The sequence below is a fragment of the Protopterus annectens genome, chromosome 2.part0, assembly GCF_019279795.1.
Source record: "Protopterus annectens isolate FY-2018-M chromosome 2.part0, PAN1.0, whole genome shotgun sequence".
NCBI classification, from domain to species: Eukaryota; Metazoa; Chordata; order Ceratodontiformes; family Protopteridae; genus Protopterus; species Protopterus annectens.
Genome location: NC_056728.1, coordinates 601,011,045 through 601,017,044, shown reverse-complemented (window position 1 = coordinate 601,017,044; position 6,000 = coordinate 601,011,045). Strand labels below are relative to the sequence as shown.

The 6,000-nt window shown below is 43.7% G+C and overlaps 1 protein-coding gene across 1 annotated transcript in view; it reads left to right on the top strand.

Moving 5' to 3' along the window:
• Nucleotides 1-6,000, top strand: part of LOC122792757 (acidic leucine-rich nuclear phosphoprotein 32 family member B-like) — a 336,062-nt gene that overhangs the window by 185,089 nt on the left and 144,973 nt on the right. The gene's annotated exons all lie outside the window — the stretch shown is intronic.

Genomic DNA, 6,000 nt, shown 5'->3' with positions numbered 1-6,000 from the left:
GTACTGTGTTAAATTATCCATATATGTCTTTGGTAAGCCATCCGACTACCGACTTTCTGAAAAAACGCAGAGACAGAGACAGGCCGCCTAGGTCCAAAGCTGCCGACTACGCTTCTCCTAAGTCAGTCGCCAGTTAGCTGGTACTTGGTGAGGCGCTTTCGCAGCCCCTGATATCCGCCACTTCAGATTCGCAGGCCTCTACTGAGACCCATTCAAAGTCCGGTATGCCGCGAGATGCTTCAACTGTGGAATCTGCAGATGTCTCTACCTTGGATGGGTCCAGAGCTGCTGTGCAGGCACCGGCTTCTGTGGGTGTATTCAAGCCTACTGACTTGTGTATTTAACCAACGCCATCATCTTCTTCAAGCCCTAAAACTCGAACCATGCCTAGAAAACCGATGCCCAGACCGCATGGTTAGGCCTCTATGCCTAAAACAAATGATAAGAATGGCTGAAGACCTTATTACTTAGGGGAAGACAACCTTCCCTCTGAGACCTAGGACTGAATTTGCTTATGATACTTCTGACTAGGATTCTCACATTTCTGTTTCCACTGATGAGCAGGATTTACCCTTATCTACTTATGAGCATTCTGATGCAGAGGACTGTATTCCCTCTGCCCCCCCCCCCCAAAGGATTTCTCTTTTGGTGAAACCTTGCATACTTTTAGGGAGCATTTTCGTTGGGAACGCCAGGATTACTCTTGATTATAAAAAGATGCTTAGGGATTTCTTACTCCTGCCTCAGCACAGGCCTTTAGCTTTCCCTCCTGTACTTGACATTGTTGATGATGCCTTTTCAGAATCTAGCTTGGCTCCTGACTCTACCTCCTGCTCCCAGAAAACCGGATAGATATTACAGGGTTCCTGACTCTCACAAGTTCCTTTTTAAAAATCCTACTGTGGATCCTGAGACCATTTCATAGGGACCCAAGGGCTTTAAGGCTACTACTGCCAAAAATACTACCCCGTCTGATAGAGACTCCAGGGCGCTGGATAGATTGGGTAAGAAGGTATACACTTCTGCAGCCGTGGTCATTAGGGCCTTAAATTGCCAGTTTCATATGTTAAAGTATCCGCAGCACATTATTGGATTTCTTAAACAGAAAATGATGTTGATTTCTGATTGAGCTGAAAACAATGTTACAGGATTTAATGCATTCTGCTGAACAGGTTGGAAAACATACTTTGCAATGTAGTTTTGTTTCTGTAGAGGCATCTTGCAGTGCTGCTGTCACTGGGTCTGTACTTAGAGGGCATGCTTGGCTTAAGGAGCAATCCTTGCCAGATCATGTTAAAGCTAAATTGCTGGATGCTCCCTTACATCAGGACCGCCTGTTTGGCAACAAAGCAGAAGTTGTTCTTAAAGATGGAGGAAAAAGCTAAATCTATGCAAACTGTTAAAGATTTCTTGCAAGTATAGCCTCCAAGATTTAGTAGGCATTGACCCTCTAAGAATTGGTCCTTTCCTGCCTCTTTCAAGCTTACTCGGTCCAAACCCAGAACCAGCAGAACAACCAGGCTTCAGTCCCAGGGTACGCACAGGACTAAGCAGTGGGGGCTCCCACTTCCAAATCAGGGAGAAGTAAGACTCCCCCCTATGGTAAACTGTCTCAATGACTTGATTTTAAAACATCCAAGCACTTCTCTACTGACTGCTCCTTTGGGGGGAAAGATTGCTCTGCAGGCAAAAAACTGGGAACTCATTACCCAGGACAAATGGGTTTTAAGTAGTTTCCCAAGGATACAGATTCCACTTCCACACATTACAAACCCCAAACGTTTGGCCAGATCTACCCCCAAATCAGTGGACAGAGGCTCAAAAGCAAGTACTCTCTCTCTTAAACATAGAGTCTATTCAGACTGTACCAGAAGAAGAAACGGGACAAGGTTTCTAGTCAAGACTTTTTCTGGTACCCAGAAAAGACAATTCATGGCGTCCTATCCTGGACCTTTCTACCTTAAACACCTTTTTGGTGATTCCAAAATTCAAGATGCTAACTCCTCACCAGTTACTTCCTGTGCTAGACAAGGATGCCTGGTTGGCAACACTGGATTAAAAGGAAGCCTACCTGCACATCCCAATCAGGGAATCTTGCAGAAGATACCTATGTTTCAAAGCAGGCTGTATGCACTATGAGATGTTCATAGTGTTTCACTGGTGCTTGCAGTCATCACTTTAGGGTTATCTTCTTACTGTAGCCCTCAGTCGGCCTGATTAACAAAGTCTTGGGTCCTGCGTCTGTTGCTGTCCCTTCTTCCATGATGTCAGGGGTATAAAATATGCAGCTGATGACATTGACATTACATTAGTCTTTCTTGCAAACTGCTTCTGCTTTGGGCACCGCACAGCAAGTGCCGGTCGGCCGACTCCTGAAATTTTCGCATTCGAGTTTCAGAACCGAAGTCTTCAACTAAAGCTAAGTACCCGCTAGAAACTTTTTCTTGTTCCTTACCGATGTCAGTAAAAGTTAATAATTGCATTACTTGTGGGAAGCAAATACCTCATAAGGATTTTCATTTGTACTGTATTCCTTGCCTAGACCCAGATCATAACTTTCCTTGCTGTCAGTTTTGTGCTAGATTTAACCAACGCACTATTAAGTGTCTGTATATTTTTGCTACAAAATATTTTGGATCCAGATTTAATTACCCTGAAATGTCATCGATTAGCAATCCGACTACAGGGGTTCACAAAAAACGCATAGAAAGACAGAGACAGACTGTCTAGGTCCAAAACCGATGACAAAACTTCTCCTAAGCCAGTCGTCGGTTCGCCGGTACTCAGTGAGGTGCTTTCACAGCCCCTGATGCCCGCTACTTTTGAGTCGCAGGCCTCTACCGAGACCCATGCTGAGTCCGGTATGCCACGAGATTCTCAGAGTATTGAACCCACGGATGTCTCTCCCTTGGATGGGTCCGGAGGCGCTGAGCAGGCACCAGCTTCTGAGGGTGTTTTCAGGCCTCAACATTTTTATATAAAGCCGACGCCAGCTTCAAAAACAAGATCAAAAACATATTGTAATGTAAGTCTAAAAAACCGATGCATGAGCCACGTGCGCAGGCCCCTATGCCTAAAAAACAGATGATCAAAATGGTTGAGGACTTAATTACCTTGATCAGGGGTTCCCACCCCACCCCCACCCCCACACACACACACACACACACACACACACACACACACACACCGCTAAGAGGCCTAAGCAAGACACTGATTATGAATCTTAAGATCAGGTTTCCATTTCTTCTAATTCCTCTTCTGATCAGGAATTTTCTATTCCACCCTATGAGGATTCAGATGCAGAAGAATCCATCCCATCTGCATCTCCTCCTGAGGATTATTCTTTTGGAGAAACCTTGCATACTTTAAGGGAACATTCTCATGGGGAGAGTCAGGATTTTTCTAAATCAAAAAAAAGGCTTTGGGATTTCCTTCTTCCTCAGCATAGGCCTTTGGCAATACCTCCAGTATTAGACATTGTTGATGATGTGTTTTTGGAATCAAGCATGGCTCTTGACTCCATACCTCCGGCTCCTAGTAAGCCAGACAGATATTACAGGGTTCCTGACTCCCACAAATTTCTATTCAAAAATCCTGCTGCTGATCCTGAGACTATCTCACAGGGTCCCAAATGTGTAAAGGCCTCTACAGCCAAAAATCCTACCCCCTCTGATAGAGATTCCAGGGCGCTGGATAGATGGGGAAAGAAGGTTTATACGTCTGCAACCTTGGCAATTAGGGCCTTAAACTGCCAGTTTCATATGCTTAATATCAACAGCATGTCATGGGCTTATTAAAAGAGAAAATGTTGATTTCTGATTGTGTGGAAAATAAAGAATTACAGGAATTATTGCATGCAGCAGAACAGGTTGGAAAGCATACTTTGCAATGTGGTTTTGATTCCTTGGAGGCCTCTTGCAGGGCCGCAGATGTCTGTGATTACAAGGCATGCCTGGCTCAAGGAGCAAAATCTGCCTGATCATGCTAAAGCTAAATTGTTGGATGCCCCTTTACAGCATGATACTCTGTTTGGTAATAAGACAGAAGAGGTTTTAAAGAAAATAGTAGACCAAGCTATATCTATGCAAACTGTAAAAGATTTCTTACAGGTGCAGCCACCCAGGTTCAGTAGGCACTGGCCTACTAAAACTTGGTCCTTTCCTGTGTCCAAGAGAGCCTCTCAAGTTAAATCCAGACGCTCAAAAGGCTCTAGATACCAATCACAGGGTTCTTACAGGTCAAAGCAATGGGGTGCCTCCACCTCCAAATCTGGAGGAAACAAAGCACAACCCTACAGTAAGCAGTCTCAGTGACTTCCCTCTACCTTCACCAAGCACTTGTCTTTTCACAGCCCCCTTGGGGGGGAAATTAGCACTTCATGCTCAAAATTGGCAGTTTATTTATTTATTTATTTATTTATTTATTTATTTATTTAAATTTGTTGACCGGGAGTAGGTCCATTTTCAGTGGAGGCCCGGGGAGAAAAGCTCCACAGTTAAAATAAACAGACAGTGTATACATTGGATTACATAGTGAGTAACAATTTACATAGCAATTACTTACAACATATTTACAGATGAAGAACATAGTACATCAGTAGACAACTAGAATCTTTATCTGTGAAGTGCATACCAGACATTAACAAATGTTACAAGAAGAAGAAGTTTGTGCTGTATAATAAGTACTGGCTTATGCGCATCTGAGCTTGCTATAATCAAGGTAGTTAGTGGAGTGGAAAGAAAGGTAGTGGTTGGATGGGGTGGATGATATTAGAGTGGGAGTTGCAAAGGCATAGCCAGTATGTTTTTAGTTGCGCTTTTAGTAAAGTTTTGAAGTGGGTGCATGATGGTATGGAGGTAATTGTGGGTGGGAGTGAGTTCCATAATTTGGCTATGGCGCAAGAGAATAGTGCTTCACCAGCAGAGTTATTGGCTTTAGTGATCTGTAAGTGATTTTTGCTGCTGGATCTTAGTGGTCTGGTGGTGCGATAGGGTTGGATTAGATTCTGGAGGGATGGGACATTTAGTGGATGGTTTACTAGTTTGTGGGCGAGTGAGAGTTGATACCATTGAAGGAGGTGAGGGAGTTCAAGCCAGCCCAGTTCACCAAGTGAGAGACTGTGGTGACTACGGTAGGATGCCCCTGTGGCGAATTTGGTGATTTTGTTGTAGCAGGTCTCTAGCTTGTTTAGATCACATTGCCTTAGGTTGGTATATATTGGAGAGGCATAAAGTAGGGTGGAGATAAGGTGGGAATTTGCTATTGAAATCTTTGCTGCTTTGGTGAGAAATTGCTTTTTTCTGTATAATGCTCCTAGTTTTTTGTTTTTATAGTCATGGATATGTGAATGTCAAATTTTAGTTTGTCTATTTCCACTCCTAGCAATTTGGTGTGTTCAGTTGGGTATATAGTGGTGTTGTCTTTTGCCGTGATGTTAAAGTGAGAGTTGTTTTGAGTATGTTTGGTGGGTTGGAAGATGAGTAGTTTAATTTTGTTTGGGTTGAGTATTAATCGGGCATCGGATAACCATGTTTCAACAGAGGAAAAGGCTTCCTGTGTGACTTTTTGCAGTTTTGGTAGGACCTGGGCTGAGCAGATTATGGTTGAGTCATCTGCGTATTGTATGAGCGTGCCATGTTTGGTGGCAGAGGCTAGATTATTGGTGTAAACAGAGAAGAGTAGGGGTCCAAGGATGGATCCTTGGGGAACCCCTATGGAGACAGGTAGTTGGGGAGATATGTCATTCTGCCATACAACGGATTGTTGGCGGTCAGACAGGTAACTCTGAAACCAGTTGGTGACCGATTGTGAGAAGGATAGGTTATTGAGGACAGAGATAAGTTTGTGTGGGACCATGTCAAATGCTTTAGATAGGTCTAGGAAAGTAGCAGAGGAGAGATAGCCATTGTTTTTATGCTGAAGGATAGTGTTAGTAAAGGAGAGTAAGGCAGTGGGTGGTGCTATGGTTTGGTCAGAAACCATGCTGAGTACTGGAAAGGA